The sequence below is a fragment of the Dendrobates tinctorius genome, unplaced genomic scaffold, assembly GCF_039654945.1.
Source record: "Dendrobates tinctorius isolate UK_male_01 unplaced genomic scaffold, ASM3965494v1 ptg000026l, whole genome shotgun sequence".
Classification (NCBI taxonomy): domain Eukaryota; kingdom Metazoa; phylum Chordata; class Amphibia; order Anura; family Dendrobatidae; genus Dendrobates; species Dendrobates tinctorius.
In genome coordinates, this window is record NW_027361694.1 from 8,436,660 (window position 1) to 8,461,889 (window position 25,230).

Sequence of the window (25,230 nt, forward strand, 5' to 3'; positions counted from 1 at the left end):
GGGTTAGGGTATGGTTTGGTTAAGAGTTAGGGTTAGGGTCAGGGTCAAGGTTAGGGTTAGGATCAGGGTATGGTTTGGTTAAGGGTTAGGGTTAGGGTTAGGGTATGGTTTGGTTAAGGGTCAGGGTTAGGGTTAGGGTTAGGGTTAGGGTCAGGGTTAGGGTATGGTTTGGTTAAGGGTTAGGGTTAGGGTCAGGGTTAGGGTTAGGGTCAGGGTTAGGGTATGGTTTGGTTAAGAGTTAGGGTTAGGGTCAGGGTTAGGGTTAGGGTTAGGGTCAGGGTTAGGGTTAGGGTTAGTAAAGTCATGGTTTGGGTTAGTGTGAGGGGCCACCTAATGTTTGGAAAAAACGCAAACGCGGTAAAAACGCACTAAAAACGCATACAAACGCATAAAAACGCTGCGTTTTTTTCATGCATGCTCATAAAAATGCTTGAAAAAAACGCAGCAGTTGTATGCTTTTGTATGCGTTTTTTCAATGCTTTTTTTGCAGGAAAAACGCGCTGTGTGAAACTAGCCTAAGAAAAAAGTTTTGTCAACAGTTATCAAAGACATTTTTTTCTTGATACATCAGTCTCTAGTTAAATTTTAACTTTAATTTATGTTCTACAGGATTTAGATGGCACATGAAAGGTTTATTGAGGATTATTGCATTTTGGAAAAAACTTTCACAACTGGTGGTGAAGGCTGGTCTAGCTTGTGAGGCTCCAGTAGCAAGAGATTGGGAAGTCATGCCATAGGTTATAGGTGATTGCTGAGAGAGTGGTTAGACATCCTATGGACAATATATTATTTGAAGATCCTACTAAAAAACAAAGCATTTTCTGTCAGTTTCAAACTGGATCTAAAGAATAGAAAATCCTTCCTACAATTTAATTATTATATAAAAGGAATTCTATACAGGAATTAAAGGGAATTTGTCAGTAGGATCAGCACTTCTAAGCCATCTATATGAAATATAAATGGCTGAGGAAAAAAATAATGCAAAATAGGGTCTTATCCGATTGTAATTACTAAAAAATGGTATCAATATGTGCTGGCCTGGTCCAAGGTCGTATGGCTGCTGCAGATCCACAGGTGATTTCACCAGAGGAATATGTAACAAATGGAAAGTTTGTGGTCTGTATCCGCACTACCATGTAATGAAGAAACATCAAATGCCAGAGATAATGAAAAAAAGGTTTTTTTATTTTTCTACTCGTTTGAAGTGTAGCCCACTTCTTCTTCAAGAAACAAATACCATATTATTGATATGGTCCGGCATTTGATGTTTCGTCATCACCTGGTAGCGCAGATACAGACCACAAACCTTCCATTTGTTACATAAGTGGAATAAAATGATATTTTGAGTATCTGTGATCCGATGTCTAAAGGGCCTTTTACACATAGCGATACTGCTAGCGATATCGCTGAAGCGTCACCGATTTTGTGACGTAGCAGCGATATCGCTACATGTGACACTCACCTCCGACCCGGCTCCCCGCTGGATATCGCTGATCATGCGAGATCGGCCTTGTTCATTTCTCGTCACCGGCTTCCTGCTGTCGCCAATGAGAGAGCCATGGATGCGGGCGAAAGACGTCACCCTCGCCGCGTCTGACAGGTGAGTAACGACCGCCGAGCATCGCTGCGTCGCTGGTGAGATCTGCCTGTTTGGCAGCTCACTAGCGACCATTTAGCAATGCACCAGCGATCCTGACCAGGTCATATCATGGTCAGGATCGCTGGTACATCACTAAATGTAACGGGACCTTTATTCTAGAGAAATCCATGTTTTTCTTATAATGTAAATGAGCTATTAAGATCTATGGGTCAGATACTGATCTCCCTGAGAATCTGCTCCAGAGATTATTTTAAATGAAAGGAGTGTTTACCAGTGTCCGACATGTAGATCAGTACAGCAGACTGTCAGTCATTACAGGTCTCACACTGGTAGCGCCCCCTTTCATTTAAAATAAGCTCTGGAAGCAGCTTCTCAGGGTGATCTATGTCCGGCCCATAGATCTTAATAGATCAGTTACATAAGAAAAACTTGGAATTCTCTGAAATAAAAAATCAGATCACAGATAACAAGGTATCATTTCATTCCACTTTCTATTACCTGCATGCCCATATAGATGGCTTAGGAGGGTTTATCCTTCTGACAGGTTATTTTTAGCTATTTAAAGCCCTGTTTACAATGGTCAACTCTTGACATTATTTCATTGGCCAGTGTGAATGGTTGAAAAGATAAGTGACACAATTACTTAAAGGGAAGGTGCCATCCCAAAAAAAAATTTTCAGCAATTGAAAAAATGTAAAGAATTAATGTTTACATTTTCTTAAAAAATATGATCATTTGTTTTTAATTTTGTAAAATATGAAAAATAATTTTAAAAAGTTTGGCATTTCCACTTGTTAACACTAGGGGGAGCAGATACTGAAATTTGGCACAAAAACCTAGTGTACAAATAGCTCACATTACTGTCCTGCAGTAATTATGGGTGTACAGTGTCCATGATGTTTGATTTTGATATATGATCAGGCCCTAAAATGGACACTGTATGGGCGGAATCTGCTGACATGGGTGTGGTGTCACTCCTCTCCTCCCCTACTGGGTGCTTGCTAAGGGAAAAGAGATGATGACATTTAGGAACACAGTGAGCAGCCATTTTGATGGGGCCTGCAAAGTTACTGACTGTCTTTGCATGTAAAGTCTGGATCAGAACAGGCCATCAATCAGCAGAAATGTTTCCTGGATTTCTGTGGAGCAGACAAGAAGACGGTCCATCCATGTGTATAAAACACAGCGCTCTATGTACAATCCCTGGCACCGAACAGGGTGCCCCCCACAGACCAGCACACTGCTCTCCTGAAATACTCTGCTGCTGTCACCCTGCTCCTTCCTCCATATATCAGGCCCCTGTCACCTCGCTTTCACACATCGCCAGGACAGGATCTGAGGAGAGGAATGGGGTCTTCGGTCACTAAGGATGGCAGGCAGCAAGGATTCTGGGAGCAGGGAGACAGCAGCACAGAGCATTTCAGGAGAGCAGTGTGCTGGTCTATGGGGGGCACAGAGGGAGATATATGGTGGAGGGAGCAGGGTGACAGCAGCACAGAGTATTTCAGGAGAGCAGTGTGCTGGTCTATGGGGGGCACACAGAGAGATATATGGTAGAGGGAGCAGAGTGACAGCAGCACACAGTATTTCAGGAAAGCAGTGTGCTGGTCTATGGGGGGCACAGAGGGAGATATATGGGGGAGGAGCAGGGAGACAGCAGCACAGAAATCCAGGAAACATTTCTGCTGATTGATGGCCTGTTCTGATCCAGACATTGCATGCAGAGACCCCATTCCCCTCCTCAAATCCTGTCCTGGCGATGTGTGAAAGCGAGGCGACAGGCGCAGTCCGGGGTGACGCTGGGAAGCAGGCTGGGGGGGAATAGAGCCATACAGTAACGATAAAAATGAGACCCCTCTCTTCAGCTGCCTCACCAGCCCTCCCCTGACTGCACCTGACTATTACCCCCCCTGACCCGTGTGCATGTGCTCAGTCAGTACCACCCTAGAATGGGTCCCCTTTTAGCAGATCACAAATAATACCGCCATATACTTCACACACAATGCCGCCATATAGATCATACACAATACCACCATGTAGATCACACATAAAACCAGCAGGGTGACAGCAGCACAGAGTATTTCAGGAGAGCAGTATCACACGGCAGAGAATTAGATACACGGCTCAGCAGACAGTATCACACAGGAGGATTAGATACACGGCTCAGCAGACAGTATCACACAGGATAGGAATAGATACACGGCTCAGCAGTCAGTATCACACAGGAGAGGATTAGATACACGGCTCAGCAGTCAGTATCACACAGAATAGGATTAGATACATGGCTCAGCAGTCAGTATCACACAGGAGAGGATTAGATACACGGCTCAGCAGTCAGTATCACACAGAATAGGATTAGATACACGGCTCAGCAGACAGTATCACACAGGAGAGGATTAGATACACGGTTCAGCAGTCAGTATCACACAGGAGAGGATTAGATACACGGCTCAGCAGTCAGTATCACACAGGAGAGGATTAGATACACGGTTCAGCAGTCAGTATCACACAAGAGAGGATTAGATACACCGCTCAGCAGTCAGTATCACACAGGAGAGGATTAGATACAGTCAGTATCACACAAGAGAGGATTAGATACACGGTTCAGCAGTCAGTGTCACACAGGAGAGGATTAGATACATGGCTCAGCAGACTGTATCACACAGGATAGGAATAGATACATGGTTCAGCAGTCAGTATCGCACAGGAGAGTGTTGTGAGTTCATTTTCCCCTCCGTCACTGAGGCCTGGTGAACTCCCTATTCTAGTGAAGGAAGGTAGTGAGCCTGATTATCAGACACCTGGGACTAATGAAGACGATTGGCTGAGTGGAGTCACTGACTGGATTTAAGGCAGCCTACGCCATTTCTGCCCTGCGGGTGATTTCTCTGTGGACTCTTGGACACCAGTCTGATTCCTGCTCTCCTAAAGCTAAGTTTTCTGTTTTGCCTTTTGAATTTGAGATTTGTTTTTGTTTTTCTTGCTTATTGGATTCTGCCACTCCCTGCTGGAGTGTGCAGTGTTCCTTGGGCTCTGTCTTCTGAAGGTACCTGAGCTTTGATTTGGTTTTTGAAGCTTAGTTGCTTTGGGGCCATTTTTATATCAGCTTGATGGCTTTTGTCTCTGATGGGGTTTTGGCATATTGTAGACAGCAGCCTTCCTGTCCGTTCCTATCTAGGTAGTTTTTGGGCCCCGTCTTTGCTCAGCCTGTCTTTCTGTCTGTGTGGGTGTTTTCATCTTGCTTCACCGTCATTGTATGTGGGGGGCTGCCTATTGCTTTGGGGTCTGCTCTGGGCAGTTAGATTTCCCCTTTCCTTCTTTAGGCCTATGTATCTCTCCGGCTGTGATCGAGGGGTCTAGGTCATCGTGGGAGCCCCCCACGGCTACTGTTAGTTGTGTTGATAGGTTCAGGGGTCTGCAATCTGATAGTTGCCAACTTCTCTGGTTTTCAAGACTTAGCTAGCATTTCTGTTTTTGCCTCCTACGGTGACTCAATCATAACAGGAGAGGATTAGATACAGGGTTCAGCAGTCAGTATCACACAAGAGAGGATTAGATACACGGTTCAGCAGTCAGTATCACACAGTTGAGGATTAGATACACGGCTCAGCAGTCAGTATCACACAGGAGAGGATTAGACACACGGCTCAGCAGACAGTATCACACAGGATAGGATTAGATACACGGTTAAGCAGTCAGCATCACACAGGATAGGATTAGATACACAGCTCAGCAGACAGTATCATACAGGATAGGATTAGATACACGGCTCAGCAGACAGTATCACACAGGATAGGATTAGATACACGTCTCAGCAGACAGTATCACACAGGATAGGATTAGATACACAGCTCAGCAGACAGTATCATATAGGAGAGGATTAGATACACGGTTCAGCAGTCAGTATCACACAGGGGAGGATTAGACACACGGCTCAGCAGTCAGTATCACACAGGAGAGGATTAGATACACGGCTCAGCAGTCAGTATCACACAGGAGAGGATTAGATACACGGCTCAGCAGGCAGTATCACACAGGGGAGGATTAGATACTGCCTGCTGAGCGGTGTATCACACAGGGGAGGATTAGATACACGGTTCAGCAGTCAGTATCACACAGGAGAGGATTAGATACACGGCTCAGCAGGCAGTATCACAGGAGACAGTATTACAGATATGCCCACACTGGTGAAACTTCCAGCCCCCCCAATTATACACTAGACTATGGGCTGTATATGTCACTGTCCTCCTCAGACAGCCATAAAATCTCTCATAAAAGCAAAGGTGTCAGATTACCGGAGATCACTGGGGCTGTGTGTGAGTGAGGAGGCGGAGACAGAGCAGGAGGACAGTGGAGCTGGAGCAGGAAGCACGGTGCAGAAATTGGAGCTCAGCAGATAGCACTGGGCTACAGTAAAATGGCGCCCAACCACACCTACAGCAGTGAATGGTGCAGCCCACAGGGGCGTGCCCAGTTCTCTGCTAATGAGGCTGCATGGTGGGGTCGGGAGCCGACCGCAGTCTCCTATGTGCAGGGACGGCCATATTTGCAGACTGTATGAGTCCTCCACAGATCTGCAAATCAAGATGGCAGCGCCCAGTGGCTACATTAAAACATTATTACAAACAAACCATAAATCCTGGTTAGTACATTTGCTTTAACAACATGTTTTGTTACTTACTCTTTTTTTGCAAATTATATAAAATTGCGGCACCTTTCCTTTAACTCATAAATTGACCAAAGAATCAAAGAAAGGTCACTTTACTGTGCTTGATGGGCTCACATGAATTGGCCAATTTATGCACTAAGTACCTTTATTTTTATAAGTATACTCTATATAGCAGTAATGCAGGTCCAATTTCATATATTCAATGTTTGCATATGTGGCACCCATGCCTGTAGCTCCACAAAATGTCTGCTTCTGTAACATAATTTATCTGTATTGCCAGCAGAGGCGTAGCTAGGGTTTCGGCTCAGGGGGAGCGAAACTTCTGAGTGGGCCCCTAACTAGGTAACTGTGATTACAACTCGGTGACGCACCCTATTAGTGGATGTAGGAGATGACTGCGCTGTTACTGAAAATAATCCCTATATAAAGACTAACATGGATATTATCGCAATATGGTCAGTGGTAAATACCAGTCCTACAAAACACATGTGATTATTGCACAGGTATAGTTGGTGTCTTACCGCTGACATTCTTTCTGATGGAATCGATCACTTTTCACGTCTTTTCCATCTGGCCCAGACCGACATGACAACTCCTCAAACCACGACTCTGCTACAGAGAATACGACATGTTTCACTTCTCATATTCCAGCTCCATCACTATCTATCCACAACCTGCACAAACCCCTCATCCTGCTGATACCCCAATACTGAGCCGCTGCTGCTGTATGTGTCCCTATTACTGCACCTGAAACCCCAATGCGGAGCCTCTGCTGCTGTATGTGTCCCTATTACTGCACATGATACCCCAATACTGAGCCACTGCTGCCGTATGTGTCCCAATTACTGCACCTGATACCCCAATACTGAGCCGCTGCTGCCATATGTGTCCCTATTACTGCAATTGATACCCCAATGCTGAGCCACTGATGCCGAATGTGTCCCTATTACTGCACTTGATACCCCAATACTGAGCCGCTGCTACCATATGTGTCGCTATTACTGTACTTGATACCCCAATACTGAGCCGCTGCTACCATATGTGTCACTATTACTGTACTTGATACCCCAATACTGAGCCGCTGCTACCGTATGTGTCCCTATTACTGCACCTGATGCACCAATACTGAGCCACTGCTGCCATATGTGTCTTATTACTACACCTGATACCCCAATACTGAGCCACTGCTGCCATATGTGCCCCTATTACTGCCCCTAATACCCCAATACTGAGCCGCTGCTGCTGTATGTGACCCTATTACTGCACCTGATACCCCAAAACTGAGCCTCTGCTGCCGTATGTGTCCCTATTACTGCACCTGATACGCCCTATACAAACACAGCTCTGCTCCACACCCCCTATACACACAGGGCTCTGTTCCGTACACCTTGTACACATGCGGCTCTGTTCCGTACACCTTGTACACATGCGGCTCTGTTCCGTACACCTTGTACACATGCGGCTCTGTTCCGTACACCTTGTACACATGCGGCTCTGTTCCGTACACCTTGTACACATGCGACTCTGTTCCGTACACCTTGTACACACGCACTTCTGCTACGTACACGCTGTACACATGCGCCTCTGCTACATACACGCTGTACACACGTGCCTCTGCTCCCTACATCCCGTACACACGCGGCTCTGCTCCGTACACGCTGTTCACATGCATTTCCGCTCCGTACACCTTATACACACACGGCTCTGCTCCGCACACCCCGTACACACGCGGCTCCGCACCATACACCTCGTACACACACGGCTCCAATCTGTACACATTGCACACACAGCTCTACGCCCTACACACACACGGCTCTGCTCCACACCCCCTACACACACACGGCTCTGCTCCACACCCCCTACACACACACGGCTCTGCTCCACACCCCCTACACAAACACGGCTCTACTCCGTACACCCCACACACACACGGCTCTACTCCGTACACCCCACACACACGGCTCTGCTCTGTACACCCCGTATACACACGGCTCTGCTCTGTACACCCCGACCCATACACACTTGGCTCCACTCCGTACACAAACGGCTCCGCTCACCCCATACACACGCGGCTCCGCTCCTTTGTACACCTCATACATGCATATCTCTGCTCCGTACACCTTCTACACACACGGCTCCGCTCTGCACACCTCATACACACACAGCTCTGCTACATCCACCCTGTAAACCCCTCCTGAGCCCACACAGAAACTTACTTCACCTCATCCAGCACCATGACAACCAGCACAGCCGAGCCCTGCAGCCGCTGAAGCCCCTGATCATGTGACCCCCTGACTCCGCCCCTCCCGTGACCTCATCACAGGTCCTGTGCGCACAGAATAGCCCAGGACGACGTTGCTGGCTGTGAGGTGAGGGGCGCACTGCTGGCACCGGGGCCCCCCACCGCCTTCTCAGGGGCCCATAGCGGCTGGGCGGCAGAGTAGGGAGATCGATTCTCCCTGCTCTGCCGCAGAATGTAACTGTATGGGCATGCTGTGCATGCCCATACAGTTACAGTAGCATAGCTCCGGTGGGCCCCCTCAGAGCTCGGGGCCCGGGGTGACCGCCCCCTCTGCCCCCCCCCCCCGGTAGCTACGCTACTGATTGCCAGCTATGGTGAGGGATGCATTCACACATTTTACCTGATCCCTTACTGGAAGATTGTGCACTTTTGCCTGAAACAGGAAGCATGCATGATCCTTCAGGGGGGAGGAATGGCCTCTGGTAGGTTTCATTGTGCAGAGCAGTGAACTTGTTGTTTTGAGGAAGAAGAAGCTTCATGGATGTCGTGGATACAGAGAAAAGCAGCATGTTCTATGCTAGTCCAAGCTGCAGTAGGCAGGGAACCAGTCCCTGGAGCACAGAGACTTCTAGAGTTTGTGCTAAACTGAGAGACTGCTCAGTCTTTATATAAGTAGCAGAAGAATGTTTTTGCCCAGGAGCTCAGCAACTCCATGGAATCAGGGACACTGTTGTAAGAGGAAGTGTTCTGACAGGATTCACGCTGCCTGCTTGATGAAAGAGATAATGGACACAGTAACTGCTTACCTTGGACCCCTGAGGATCCAAAGAATCGTTTACCAGAGGTAAAATTAGCAGCAGGAAGGCTACACAACCTCTCAGCAGAGGAAATGAACCCTCACTGTGCAGGTCTGACCAAAACCCTGTATGTGAATCATATGGAAGCTTGTGGAACTGTTTGCAGAACTTCAATAACAGGTGCCAACTGATCATTACTCTATCTAAAGCTGATTATTCTCTGCTGCACCATTCCTGCTCCAACTCCCTTGGGAGCCTATTTGGGAAGGGGTCAATCATCCAGCACTGTCCATCACCATCTAACTCCCATGGACCTTCATCAGAGCTCAGTCATACCAGGCCGAACGTCCCAACTGGCATCATGAACCTTTTAATTATTTTTATTATTACCCCCACAATTGTCAAAGGCTAACATGCGCCCCCCCGGTTGGACTCGACTAGCATTTGGACCACCGTGACCCAGTACCGTTACCACAGTGGCCCGGCCGGGATGGCACACATACATCTCAGTGCTTACATAGGGCTGCTGTATTTTCTTGTTTTTATATTATGCAGTCATGGCAGCTTGCATCTGTTCGGAGATGCTGGTCATTTTTTTGTTTTACTTGATTTATAACAGATGACTAGTTGTGCACTTCCTGCATCAGTCAGGCATCCATAGCAAAGTGTTGCACATAGATATGAGCAGATTACTTTGCACAAGCCCAGTCCAGTGTCCAGGTCAGTGCTTTCTGGCCATGGACAAATACTGCGCTGATATCCAGAGCTGGTCTGGTGTCATGTGTGGCGCACTGGTGATGTCTTGCCAGCCTGACAAACATAAGCCAAGCTTGGTATCCCAGAGGGTAAGGAAATTCACACAGCTCATATTCACCGCCTGAGAACACTGACCTGGATCTTGGACCAGGGTTGCACAAAGGGATTTACTGATCTCCAATTGCATGCAGTATTTTTGATTTGACTCTGGAACTAATCCAGCCCAATTGATGCAATGGGATGACTGGGAATGATCTCATACAGGTTTAGATGGACTTACCCCTTTCTTGAAATTTTGCTGTACTAAATTTGATTTGATCTTTAACAAAATGATTGTTTCTGAGAATTTGATTATTTATTCATCACTCCTTATTTAAAACATAAAAATGCCTTCTGGTTATGGTAGACCTTTAGCAAAGTCTCCTATTACAATCATAAAGTAAACATATATGAAGATATCAAACAACTAGGTATCAAGTTAGCAATAAGTATGCATATGAAAGAGATGACACTGTCCCATGGTGACACTTATGAAAATGGAAAAGTGTTCTATTCCCAGGGTCCCTAATCTTTTAAAACTAAGTTGCAGTCAGAGTTCCAAAGCAGCTACCTAATTAATACTGTGTATGATAATTATGGATAATAAAATGCTCAGCGGTGCAGCTTTCATTTTTTAGCAAGGAGATTGAAAAGACAGAGAGCTGTAATCCCTCCAGCGGCAGTAAAAATGACGAATACAGAACTTCTTAATTCAGCCATATGCTGCTGACAGAATAAAATATTAAAGCAAGAATGAGCTCTAAAAAGAAGATATTCCATGCAATTATTTTAGTTAAAAGGTCTTCATTGTCAAGTTGTCAAAAGGTTTTTATGTGCCCTTTCCAGCTGGTGAAAGAGTGTTATGTTTTAGAGTGTGTCCATTGATCAAAATGAATCTGCAGAATAGTGCGGAACTTAAAAAAAAAAAAAACACATTGTACTTTGATTTCCATTAAAGAGCTAAACAAGGTCTCTTTTTAATAAGCAAAAACAACATGTGTCTTTTTTGTTACTGGAGCATCTCAATGGGACAGATTTTTTTTTTTTTTTTTTTTTAAACTGCAGAAGTCATAGGAAATATGACAAAACTAATACCCTTGTGAAAAGACTTCTAGAAGAAAAGAACAAGGAAAGAGAAAATGAACACCAGCCATGTATTACACACAATATGTATTTATCGAAATTGTAGCAACATATGTTTCAAAGATAGGGTGGTATTTCGCCCAAAGTCATGCTGAGCCGTAATAAAGGAAATCAAAGCCAACTAAAAGCTCAAGTCTTCTGCTAAGAGATTTCAGAAAAATTGAAAAATTCTGTTACTTGAGGGGCTAAATACTGGGTGGTCTTGGTCTGATCTGTTTTAGATATCCAATAATAACCGCATTCTTTTTAGAATTATAGACTTTTCCAGTAAAAGAAATATGAAGCATTTTCTATGGCAAGAAAAATGACTTTTAAATACAGCCACCTTGTAGCAATAAATTCCAAAATACCGCATGTTAGTGTACAGCTATTGAAAGTAAAAATGTTCAAAAAATACAGTATTCAAAAGGAAAAACAAATTCTTTCTAAATAATTTGTGATGGCAGAAAACGATTGTAGTGAAATCTCCACCAGATAAAAATCTACTGTGCTGTTTGTTGTTCTGAGGCTACAATGGATTTTAAAAGCTTTTAATACATTGTATTCTGTTAAATAATCAGAAAGGACAGTAGTTAACTCATTAACCCCTTCCTGACATCAGACGTACTATCCTGTCCATGGGACCCGGGCCCCTATGCCCATGGACGGGATAGTACATCTAGCGTGATCAGCGGCGCCCAAGTGGTGAGCGCCGCTGATTGCGGCCGGGTGTCAGCTGATTATCACAGCTGACACCCGGCACAATGTGTCGCTGATCTGTCACAGGACAGTGATGTCCCACCTGGGACTATGTAATAAAGTAAAAAAAAAGTGTTAAAAGAATTTTTAAAAAATCGCCAAATAAATTAAAAAAAAAAAAATATTCCCGCAATAAATCCATTTTTTGGAAATAAAAAAAAGAACAATAAAAGTACACATATTAGGTATCGCCGCGTCCGTAATGACCTGCCCTATAAAACTGTCCCATTAGTTAACCCCTTTAGCGAACCCCTTCAAAAATAAAAATAAAAAACGAAGCAAAAAATAACGATTTATTATCATACCGCCAAACAAAAAGTGCAATAACGCGCGATCAAAAAGACGCATATAAATATCCATGGTACCGCTGAAAACATCATCTTGTCCAGCAAAAACCAGCTGCCATACAGCATCATCAGCGAAAAAATAAAAAAGTTATAGCTCGCAGAATAAAGCGATGCAAAAATTATTATTTTTTATATAAAATAGTTTTCATTGCATAAAACCGACAAAACATAAAGACCTAAATGAGGTACCGCTGTAACCGTACTGACCCAAAGAATAAAAGCGCTTTATCAATTTTACCGCACGCGGAACGTTGTAAACGCACCCCCTCAAAAGAAATTCATGAAACGCTGTTTTTTGTTCATTCTGCGGCCCAAAAATCGGAATAAAAAGCGATCAAAAAATCTCACGTGCCCGAACATGGTACCAATAAAAATGTCAACTCGTCCCGCAAAAAATAAGACCTCACATGACTCGATGGGTCAAAATACGGAAAAATTATAGCTCTCAATATGTGGTGATGCAAAAACTATTTTTACAATAAAAAGCGTCTTTTAGCGTATGACAGCTGCCAAACATAAAAACCCGCTATAAATAGTAAATCAAATCCCCCGTTATCACCCCCTTAGTTAGGCAAAAATAATAAAATTAAAAAAAAATGTATTTATTTCCATTTTCCCATTAGGGTTAGGGCTAGGGCTGAGATTAGGGTTAGGTGTGTTGGGGTTAGGGTTGGAGTTAGAATTGGGGGTTTCCACTGTTTGGGCACATCAGGTGCTCTCCAAATGCAACATGGCGTCTGATCTCAATTCCAGCCAATTCTGAGTTGAAAAAGTCAAATGGTGCTCCTTCCCTTCCAAGCTCTGCCATGCGCCCAGTGTTTTACCACCACATGTAGGGTATCAGCCTACTAAGGACAAATTGCAAAACAACTTTGGGGTCCAATTTCTCCTGTTACCCTTAGGAAAATAAAAAATTGGGGGCAAAAATATTATTTTTGTAGAAAAAAATGATTTTTTTATTTTCACGTCCGAGCGTTATAAACTTCTGTGAAGCACTTGGGGGTTCAAAGTGCTCACCACACATCTAGATAAGTTCCGTGGGGGGTCTAGTGTCCAAAATGGGGACACTTGTGGGGAGTTTCAATAGTTTAGGTACATCAGGGGCTCTCCAAACGCACATGACACCCGCAGACCATTCCATCAAAGTCTGCATTCCAAAACGTCACTACTTCCCTTCCGAGCCCCGACGTATGCCCATAGAATAGTTTTCTCCCACATATGTGGTATCAGTGTACTCAGGACAAATTGGACAACAACTTTTGGGGTCCAATTTCTCCTGGTACCCTTGGGAAAATAAAAAAAATTGGTGAGAAAAAGATCATGTTTGTGGAAAAAATACGAATTTTTTATTTTCACGCCCGGGTGTTATAAACTTCTGTGAAGCACTGGGGGATTCAAAGTGCTCACCACACATCTAGATAAGTTCCTTGGGGGGTCTAGTTTCCAAAATGGTGTCATTTGTGGGGGGTTTCCACTGTTTTGGTACATCAGGGGGTTTCCAATCGCGACATGGTGTTCGATCTCAATTCCAGCCAAAAACGTCAAATGGCTCCCTTCCGAGCTCTGCCATCAGCCCAAATAGTGGTTTACCCCCACATGTGGGGTATCAGCATACTCAGGACAAATTGCACAATAACTTTTAGGGTCCTGTTACCCTTGGAAAAATAAGAATTGAGGGTGAAAAGATCAATTTTGTGGAAAAAATATGATTTTTTAATTGTACGGCTGTATGTTATAAACTTCTGTGAAGCCCTTGGGGGTTAGTTCTCACCACACATCTAGATAAGTTCCTTGGGAGGTCTAGTTTCCAAAATGGTGTCATTTGTGGGGGGTTTCCACTGTTTTGGTACATCAGGGGTCTTCCAAACGCGACATGGTGTCGGATCTCAATTCCAGCCAAAAACGTCAAATGGCGCTGCTTCCCTTCCGAGCTCTGCCATGCGCCCAAATAGTGGTTTACCCCCACATGTGGGGTATCAGCGTACTCAGGACAAATTGCACAATAACTTTTAGGGTCCTGTTACCCTTGGGAAAATAAAAATTGGGGGTGAAAAGATCATTTTTGTGGAAAAAATATGATTTTTTTAATTGTACCGCTGTGCGTTATAAACTTCTGTGAAGCCCTTGTGGGTTCAAAGTTCTCACCACATATCTAGACCCTTGGGGGGTCTAGTTTCCAAAATGAGGTCACTGGTGGGGGGTTTCCACTGTTTAGGTACATCAGGGGCTCTCCAAACGTGACATGGCGTCCGATCTGAATTCCAGCCAATTTTGCATTGAAAAAGTCAAACGGCGCTCCTTCCTTTCTGAGCTCTGCCATGCGCCGAAACAGTGGTTCCCCCCACATATCAGGTATCAGCATACTCAGGACAAACTGCACAATAACTTTTGCAGTCCAATTTCTCCTGTTACCCTTGGTAAAATAAAAAAAATTGAACCTGAAGTATTTTTTTTGTGAAAAAAGTTAGATGTTCATTTTTTTTAAATATTCAAAAAATTCCTGTGACGCACCTAAAGGGTTAAGAAACTTCTTGAATGTGGTTTTGAGCACCTTAAGGGGTGCAGCTTTTAGAGTGGTGTCACTTTTGGGTATTTTCTATCATATAGACCCCTCAAAGTGGCTTCAAATGTGATGTGGTCCGTAAAAATAAAATGGTGTTGCAAAAATGAGAAATCGCTGTTCAATTTTTAACCCTTATAACTTCCTAACAAAAAAAATTTTGGATCCAAAATTGTGCTGATGTAAAGTAAACATGTGGAAAATGTTACTTATCAAGTTTTTTGTGTGCCATATCGCTGTGACTTAAGGACATAAAAATTCAAAGTTGGAAAATTGCAAAATTTTTAAAATTTTCGCCAAATTTCCATTTTTTTTCACAAATAAACGCAAGTTATTTGAATGAATTTTTACCACGATATCGCTATGTGTAAAAGGCCCTATAGAATGTCTAAAGTTAACACTTTAAAGGAAACCTGTCAGCATGAAAATGATACCTAATGTATTGGCATCTTTTTAATAAAGCAGAGGAAGCTGAACCAGGGGAAGAGTCTTGAAGAGATCATTTGCATATTCCCAGTGCCTTCTGGGATAAGTGAAGAGTCTCCGCGAGCTCAACGATCACTGGGTTTTGGCCGTTGCAGCTGAAAAGAGGAAATTGGAAAACCAGGGGAAGAGTCTTGAGGAGATCATTTGCATATTCCCAGTGCCTTCTGGGATAAGTGAAGAGTCTCCGCGAGCTCAACGATCACTGGGTTTTGGCCGTTGCAGCTGAAAAGAGGAAATCGGAAAAACCGCACGCCGAATTTTGGCTCATCTTTCATCGTTTTTAAGAAATCTCAAGATGGAAGAGGCCAGGAGCCATTTGGTGAGCTGCATTTCTTGCTACATGTTCACAGATTTACCAGTGGAAAAGCCAAACTTCACATGCCACAAATGCAAGCTTGTGTCCCTGTTGGAGGAAAAGTTGCAAAATCTCGAAGAGAGGATAGCTACGTTGAAGATCATTAAGGAAGGTGACGAGTTCTTAGACAGAGCAGAATTATCTCTTCATGTTACAGAAAGAGAAGAAATTCGAAGTGCACCTGAAGAAACAGAGGAATGAAGACATGTGACCCAGAGAAGCAGGAGGATCAGGAGGCAGTCAGCACCCATACTGCTCAGAAACCAGTACCAGGCTCTCACGCAGGAAAACGATGAAGAAATACATCAGGATAAGACTTTGCCAACAAACAGCAACCTTGTACGCCTTCAGAGTCCTCCTGGATGGAGAAAGAAAAATGTTGTGAAGAAGAAACGGAGAGTGGTGGTCATGGGGGATTCCCTGTTGAGAGGAACAGAGGCCGCTATCTGCAGACCGGATATAACTTCAAGAGAAATGTGCTGTCTTCCAGGTGAAAAAATTAAAGATGTGTCTGACAGGATATCAGGACTCTTCAGACCTACAGATGACTACCCATTCCTGCTACTACATGTGGGGACAAATGACACCGCAAGAAACGACCTGGAAACCATCTGCAGAGACTTTGAAGACTTAGGCAAGAAAGTGAAAGAACTGGGAGCGCAGGTGGTCTTCTCTTCCATCCTACCAGTGGATGGCCATGGAACAAGGAGGTGGAATAAGATTCTGCAGGTGAACAACTGGCTACGTCGATGATGCCGTCAGCAACGATTTGGATTTCTGGATCACGGAGTGAACTACTTATACGATGGACTACTTGCTAGAGATGGGGTGCACCTTACGAAGACTGGAAAGCATGTATTTGGAAGTCGCCTTGCTACACTTGTAAGGAGAGCTTTAAACTAGAACAACATGGGAAGGGAAGCAAAAGACCAGAAAAAGCCATACACCTGACAAATGCTATTGAGAACTCTGCTATTAGAATTGGAAAGGAAGAAAAAAGACGAAAGAATCTAATTAATAAAAATATTGGAGAAAGAGAAACCAATCACAAACTAAAATGTTTCTATACTAATGCACAAAGCATGGGCAACAAACAAGGAGAATTAGAACTACTAACACAGGAAAAGAAATATGTCATTGGAATCACTGAAACTTGGTGGGACAATACACATGATTGGAATACAAGGCTAGAAGGATACAACTTATTTGCAAGAAACAGACTTGATAAACGAGGAGGGGGTGTCGCATTGTATGTTAGAAACGCGTATATCTGCACAGAGATTGAAGCTTCAGAGACAGGGAGTTCTGTGGAAACTGTTTGGGTAAGAATACAAGGACAGAACAATGGAAAGGACACCATTGTAGGCATTTACTACAGGCCGCCTGTGCAAGCTGAAGATATGGATGAACTCTTTAGGCATCAAATGGCCAAGTTCTCCAAAAAATATGACATAGTTGTCATGGGAGATTTCAACTATCCAGACATTTGTTGGGAATCTCTCTCAGGCAAAACTAAAAGGTCAAGGAAATTCTTATCCTCTCTTGCTGACAACTTTATCTTCCAAAAGGTAAGGGAGAAAACAAGGGGAACTGCTACCTTGGATCTAATCCTTATAAACAGGGAGGAAATGGTTGAGGAGGTAAAAGTGGCTGGGACCCTAGGAGGTAGCGACCATGCTATTTTAGAATTTTGGATAACTAGAGGCGGAAGACCTGTGAAGACTCAGACGTCAAGGTTAGATTTCAGAAAGGCAGATTTTAAGGGATTCAGAAAGAGAATTGGAGGGATCCAATGGCTGGATATCCTTAAAGACAAAAATGTCCAGGAAGGATGGGAAATCTTGAAAAATGAAATTCTCAAAGCACAGTTGTTAACAATTCCGAAAAGAGGGAAGAACAGGAAGCATTTAAGGAAACCAGGATGGATGAACACAGAACTTAAGCACATGCTAAAAAGGAAGAAAAAAATGTTTATAAAATGGAAAGAGGGAGGCATATCTAAAGAAGAATATAATGCTGTCTGCAGAACCTGCAGGGCACAAATCAGATTATCTAAAGCTGAAAATGAATTGAGGCTTGCAAGAGATGTCAAAAGAAATAATAAAGGATTTTGGGGATATGTCAAAAGTAAAAGAAAAGTCAAAGATGCTATAGGATTTTTACAGGATGAAAATGATGAAATGGTAAAACAGGATGTTGAGAAGGCTGAACTTTTAAATTCCTATTTTGCATCTGTTTTCTCTCAGAAAGGAATGTAACATCAACTGTTATTCACTGTCCTATTAAGGGAATAGAAGAATCCAGGATATCTATAAACAGAAAGATAGTGAGGAAACACTTAGCTAACCTAAATTAATTCAAGTCTCCAGGTCCAGATGAATTACACCCCAGAGTACTGAAGGAGATTAGCAGAAGAAATTTTTGAACCCCTCTCTATAATCTTTGAAAATTCTTGGAGAACAGGAGAAGTGCCAGAAGACTGGAGAACAGCAAATGTTGTTCCTATCTTCAAAAAGGGGAAGATGGTGAACCCAGGCAACTATAGGCCGGTGAGTCTGACTTCTATACCAGGAAAGATCTTTGAACAAATTATTAAACAACATGTATGTCAATACCTGGATAAGAATGAAGTGATTAAACAGTCAGCATGGGTTTGTAACTAATAAGTCATGTCAGACTAACTTAATTTCCTTCTATGACGGTATCACTGATTGGGTGGATCAAGGAAATGCTGTAGATATAGTATATCTTGACTTCAGCAAAGCATTTGACAAAGTCTCTCATACAATCCTTATTGAAAAAATGACTAAGTATGGAATGGACAAGGCAACTGTTAGGTGGATTCTTAACTGGCTTAGTGATCGGACCCAAAGAGTGGTTGTAAATGGCTGCACATCCAGTTGGAAGAATGTCTCAAGTGGGGTACCACAGGGCTCTGTCCTGGGCCCTGTATTGTTCAACATCTTTATCAACGATTTAGATGAAGGAATTGAGGGTAAACTGATTAAATTTGCTGATGACACAAAGCTAGGAGGGATAGCTAATACTAGAGAAGAGAGAGAGAGGATTCAAAAAGATTTAAATAAACTGGAGAAGTGGGCAGCAACTAACAGAATGGTTTTTAACAGGGAGAAATGCAAAGTACTACATCTGGGCAATAAAAATGAAAAAAGCAAATATAGAATGGGAGGAATAGGGCTAAGTGGCAGCACATGTGAAAAAGACTTGGGTATACTAATAGATCACAGACTGAATATGAGTCAACAGTGTGATGCAGCAGCAAAAAAGGCAAATGCAATTCTAGGATGTATTAACAGAAGCATACAGTCTAGATCATGTGAAGTCATTATTTCCCTCTACTCCTCTTTGGTCAGACCTCATCTGGAATATTGTGTCCAGTTTTGGGCACCACATTTTAAAAAAGACATCAACAAACTGGAGCAAGTTCAGAAAAGAGCGACCAGAATGTTGACCGGTCTGCAAACCCTGTCTTATGAGGAAAGGTTGCAGGATTTGGGAATGTTTAGTTTGCAAAAGAGAAGACTGAGAGGAGACTTAATAGCTGTCTACAAATATCTAAAGGGCTGTCACATTGTAGAAGGATCAACTTTATTCTCATTTGCACAAGGAAAGACTAGAAGCAATGGGATGAAACTGAATGGGAGGAGACACAGATTAGATATTAGAAAAAACTTTTTGACAGAGTGATCAATGAGTGGAACAGGCTGCCACGAGAAGTGGTGAGTTCTCCTTCAATGGAAGTCTTCAAACAGAGGCTGGACAGACATCTGACTGGGATGATTTAGCGAATCCTGCTTTGAGCAGGGGGTTGGACCAGATGGCCCAGGAGGTCCCTTCCAACTCTACGATTCTATGAGCAGATTGATAAATTGATAAAGGTTGCATTTTATTTAATCTGATTCGTATTTATTGACATTCCTGTTAAATCTGGGTGAAAATATATCACATTTTTTATTTTATTAATAATTGCTAATGATTTGATTTTGTTTATTTCTTACAGTACAAAAGAAACCTCTGCTATATATTTTTTATTACTTTTTTTCTCAGAAGATAGCGGTTGACATTTTTATTTGCTGAGGTGTAAGTGTCAGATCATGATACACACAGGAAATGAGACTGATACCCGCATGGGCAGCCTAGTTCACTGCTGTAGGTGCAGCCCAACACCATTTTATTGTAGCCCAGTGCTATGCTGCATAACAAACATAAGCCAAGCTTGCTATCCTAGAGGGTAAGGAATCTTGGACCAGGGTTACACAAAGTGATTTCCTCATCTGTAATTGCATGCAATATTTCTGATTTGGCTCTGGAACTAATCAACTCAATTAATTTGTGTATATTAGTAACAGGTTTGTGAACAAGCCAAAACATAAAAAAATCTTAAGTTTTTTAAGGTTTTTTCTATGTTTTGGTTCTGGAACTAATCCAGCATGACAATTGATGCAATGTGATGACTGGAAATTATCTCATACAGGTATAAGATGAACTTACCCCATTTTTTGGAATTTTACTGTACTAAATTTGATGTGAATTTATCTTTAACAAAAGGATTGTTTTATGGGTGTTTGATCATTTATTCATCACTCCTTATTTAAAACATAAAAATGCCTTTAAGAAAGTCTCCTATCACAATCAATATTTTGTATTACTTTTTTACTCAGAAGCTAATGGTTGCTATTTTTATTTGCTGATGTGTACGTTTCAGACCATGACACACACAGGAAATGAGACCCGAATGGCCTGCCTAGTTCACAGCTGTAGGTGTAGCCCAACGCCATTTTATTGCAGCCCAGTGCTAGGCTATATCACTAGTACAGCGCTCTAATCCCAGAAATTACTAGTAACCAAAGAGCACATGTCCAGGCCCAGGGCTGTGGTGCTGACATCATCAAGTGGTGAGAAAAAGTCTCAGGATTAAGTTATTGCCCCAGCGATGGTGCCGAGACCTGTGGTCACTGCTTACCACTAAAAAGCAAGTGGCAAGCTTTTCCAGATAAAAATAGGTTCTTCAACTGCTGTTAGTTGTAGCTATTCTTGGGAGAGCATGCCACCCTGCTTTCCCAGAAAAGATAGTGTTTTCAACTGCATTGCTCCTGGGACAGCTAATTTTTTAAGGTAAGTAATATTGAGGTGTTTATGCCAGATTTCTGGTGTAAGAACCTTAATGAATTGCCACAATGGAATCTTGTTTTAGTAGGACATGTTGTAGATTCTACATTTAACATTTTGGGGTAGAACTTTTACTCATTTATTATGGAAAGAGTAAAAAATTATTTATCGCTAATGACATTTTTATGCATTTTTATAGTACTTGTTAAAAAGCAAAAAAAAAACTGACTATGCACCTTCTATCAAAATGAAAAAAATATACAGGTGCAGCCACCGTAATACCACACAACCAAGTGTAGCAGCAGTCTTAGCATAGGAATATGAACATTGAATATCAAATTCTGAACTGCATTATTGCTCTATAGATTGCTCTATAGATTATACTTTGGAATGTAATAATGTAACATTCAAGTTGGTTAATTTATGTGTGCACATCTGACACAACAAGATTTTACCATATTGTTTTGTAAGTCCTAATTGTATTTTTTACAAGAGACAGTCCTAGTAAACTTTATCATATTGTATGGGTTGCCAATTAGGTCTTTTAGGGACCCCTTTATTATACAGTGCCATAATTAGGCTGAATTGCATCAATGAGAGGGGTTTTTAGAATCCTGGCAATTGTGGCACAATTGCAGTTGTGTGTTATAGCCATCCTGCTATCCAGGAGATCACATCATGTTGAGTCAACTGCCTAGGCTCTACTAAACCAGGGTATAGGAGGGGTTCAATGAGATTAAACCTTAAGGCTAACTAGTCTTTATCTGTGTTTCCCATTGTCTTCAAGGCCTTATGCACAATACCATACTATAATTCCATATTATGTTTTGCAAAGCCTTAGGGCCCCGTCACACATAGCGATCTCGCTAGCGAGATCGCTGCTGAGTCACAAGTTTTGTGACGTAACAGCGATCTCACCAGTGAGATCGCTGTGTGTGACAGCGATCAGCGACCGGCCCCCCTGCCGGTATCGCTGATCGCTGTAGGAAAGCCCTGGACATTTTTTTGGTCGCTGGTCTCCCGCTGGCCAGCACGCATCGCTGCATGTGACAGGCAGGAGACCAGCGATCAGCACGTCCCTTAGAAACCCGATGTGTACCTTAGTTACCAGCTCCCTGCCTCAGCGCGCTGGTAACCAACATACACAGTGACGCCGCACGCTCGGCGTCGCTGGTCCTGATCGCTGGTGAAGCTGTCTGTTTGACAGCTCACCAGCAATCATGTAGCGACTCACCAGCGATCCTGACACATTAATATCGTTGTCGGGATCGCTGGTGAGTCGCTATGTGTGACGGGGCCCTTAATAAAGCACCCAGACAGTTCTACTGAGCTGTATTATAGTTCAGTAGGATTGTAAGTTCATAAATAGTAATCCCATGCATGGTATAGCAAATATGGGAAAACATGTACTATACATTGTATATGTCTATTTTATAGTAAATTAAAGGGATTATGCTTTAATATAAAGTACAGTAGGGCTGTAGTGTCGGTGGTGGGGTGCTGAGCTGGGGGGGTGGTCCTACTTTTATACCGCGCAGAGATGACAACAGAGACACGATGGAGGCAGATTCTGGGTGCAACAGGTCCAAGTTTATTTCTTCACTTGCCGTCCGACTGACGGCACACCTCGCGGCCCTCCGTTTCCAGAGCCGCTTCTCACACCGTACACTGGAGACGTGTCTGCACACACCGTCCCCTCCTTTACTGTCGACGCTCCTGACAGTTCCGTCACTGTGGCCGCCTTAGGCCCATTAACCAACAGCGCTTCTACTGCTCAGTCGTCGTGTCACATACGGTGTCTTACACCCAGTACCTCGTCTCAACTGCGGTCCTTTCCTGTCAGGACCACCCCCCTGACGTCCTCTCTCCTCAGTCCCCCTGGTCTGGATTCTCCTCAGAGTGCACAGACTGTCATAGTCCTCCTGTCACTTGAGCTCCCCCTGGGGACTGGAACTTTCTGGAACCCTCCCTCAGTATTTATCACTCCCCCGGTTCCTTGAAACTGTCACTCTAACTGTCACCACGCCCCCATGACCAACGGTTTCTAAAGCCCTAAGCTGCTGTAAAGTCCTTTGCTCACACTCCACCCTGCCATCTAATGGTCATCCCAAGGTACTGCACGTCCACTACACTTTCCTAGTTGTTTCCCCACTGTAATCACTGACTCCTACCTACACTGTGCAAACCTATCTTTCTTCACTCTGACTAGTCCGTCCGTCCATCAGGTCACCTTCCCTACACTCTCCCTTCCTTTGTCCATTGTCGTCCTCGACAATCGTCATCCCTGCCTTCGTCGTTCTGAATCTACACCTACATTCTGTTGTCGGACCAGAAGTTGAGCCAAACCCACTATCTGCGGGGGCCGAACCATACTGGGAGCACTATGCTCTGAGAAGCCTACTGCTACTCACCAGCGCGCACGCCACATGACAACGTCTTTCAAATTGGGCAAGGTACACCCGTATTCTCTCTACGGCGTGTATCTTTCCCCTACTCTCCCCTACTGTTACCTTTCACTATCCGGTACGCCATGATCGAGGCCACTCACCTACCAGATCATTGCCGGCGCCCGCCTTTCCTTCTTCAGGGGTGTCCGTGGTGTTGGGGACCTGACCTAGGACGGCTGTCTTTCTCACGTTTTCCAACTCATTTTCCTTCTTTCAATTACATGTCATGGTCGGCGTCCCGGTCTCCCAGACCTCCTCAACTCTTAGATCCCTACCGGATCTCACACTTTCCTTTGGTCCCGCAGACCTTCCCTTACCCGGACCTGTTGCATTTTACTTTGGCATATTATACATTAAACAACTTTATAATAGCACAAGTACCCATTTTTATAATTTTTTTTTTTTCTTGCTTTTAAAACCAAAATATAACATAACATTGCATGTCTCCTTTCCTCCTCCCTTCCTTGGACATGGACACTCCCTCTCTTCTAAGTATCCCGCGCTCTGTCAGTCTAAAAAGTAAACACAATCTATCCTGTAAGAGGAACATAGAAAAACAGACATAAAAATCACAGATAAACATTTCTTTTTTTTTAAAAGCTGACCGCGAACTGTCCTTTTGACCTGCACAACGGTGCAACGAACTCCTGACAGTTCAATCCTCCTTTCGGTGGTCAGTAGTATGGGACCCCACAACCGTGGAGCTCCCAGGATGCAAGAAGTGTCCCTTTCTGCAAGATAGTATAAACGAGCTGTCCCGGGGGTCGTGCAGCCGCCATGCCAGCCTCTCCCCTCTCATGGAGCAGGTTCCAGACTTCCTGCCCCCTGGCCCTCTTCTCTATAACTCCTGCGACCCAAACAGAGGGTCCGGCATGAGCCCTGGAGTCCGGTGGGCGGGACTTAACCAAGGAAGGACGTGGATCAGAGGCGGCCGATGATTTTTGCGGCTCAACAGCTGCTGGGGCCAGGTGGCAAATGGGGACAACCGGGTCCTTGGAGGCTGGAATCACAAGGCCCACTAAGTCGGCCGCAGTCGACTTCAGCAGCGGCATAACCGCGGCCTCAGGACAGGCCGCATCCACTACTTCCAATGGAGCCAGAGTAACGGCCGGTTCCAACGACGCAGCTGCTATCAGCAGGGGGAACGCAGCAGCGTCTTCTTTGGATGACTTCCGCACTGGCGGCTCCAGGCGGGGTACCTCAGGGACTTGAGCAGGGGCCTCGCACAACTCTGCATACACCACTGGGCCCGATGTACCCAGGCCTTCCGGTGCGCAGGGGGCAGCGTGCTGCGGCGGCATGATGAGGGCCGCTGGCGGAGGCACTGGTGGTGCCGGGGGTACTCTCACCTTCCCCGGCGCTGCGGCCTCCATCACATCAATACGTGGCTTCACCCGCAGCCTCCGTCCCTCGCTCCACTGTCCCGCGGGTTTTTCCCCTAAACTCGGGGGCTCCGCTGAGAAGTCCTCTGCTGGTATTGGTGGCGGCCGTTTTCGCTGACTCCGCTCAGGCTCCGCTCCCCAGCTCAGCATCCCGCTGCTCTCCTGTGGCTCTGAGGGCGACTTCTGGCACAGCTCCATCCCCTGCCGCCACTGCCACTCTAGGCGGCCGATGCCCCGACACCTGCAGAGTCTCATACCGTCCGTTGGGCAGCACTCGAATGGCATCAGACAGCCGCAGCCAAGTTTTTCTTCTGTGCCACTCCCTCTGTGAGGTGAGGTGTCGGCAGGCCTCTCCACCATCCTGTCAGGGTCCAATATATGGAAGCGTCGATTTCCAGGCACATACTGCTTCCTTTTGGGGTACGTTGGAGGGGGTCCCAGTCCATTCAACACGACTGCAAACACCCGGACCTCTCCTCTGCGCTGAAGCAACACCGCCATACTGCACAGTACCTGGTACCGCCCCGGATCCTCTGCTG

The 25,230-nt window shown here is 44.4% G+C and overlaps 1 long non-coding RNA gene across 2 annotated transcripts in view; it reads right to left on the reverse strand.

The window, feature by feature from the left end:
• The window catches only part of LOC141084655 (uncharacterized), a 51,773-nt gene extending 43,103 nt beyond the window's left edge, over positions 1 to 8,670 (reverse strand). The window contains exons 1-2 of one of the 2 annotated variants that reach the window (XR_012231074.1): positions 8,491 to 8,670; positions 6,791 to 6,878 (exon numbers count right to left, since the gene is read on the reverse strand). This is a non-coding gene — a long non-coding RNA (uncharacterized lncRNA). Of the gene's footprint in view, positions 1 to 6,790; positions 6,882 to 8,485 lie in introns of both variants that reach the window. The other variant, XR_012231073.1, reaches the window with a different exon arrangement.
• Between the last annotated feature and the right edge of the window lie 16,560 nt (positions 8,671 to 25,230).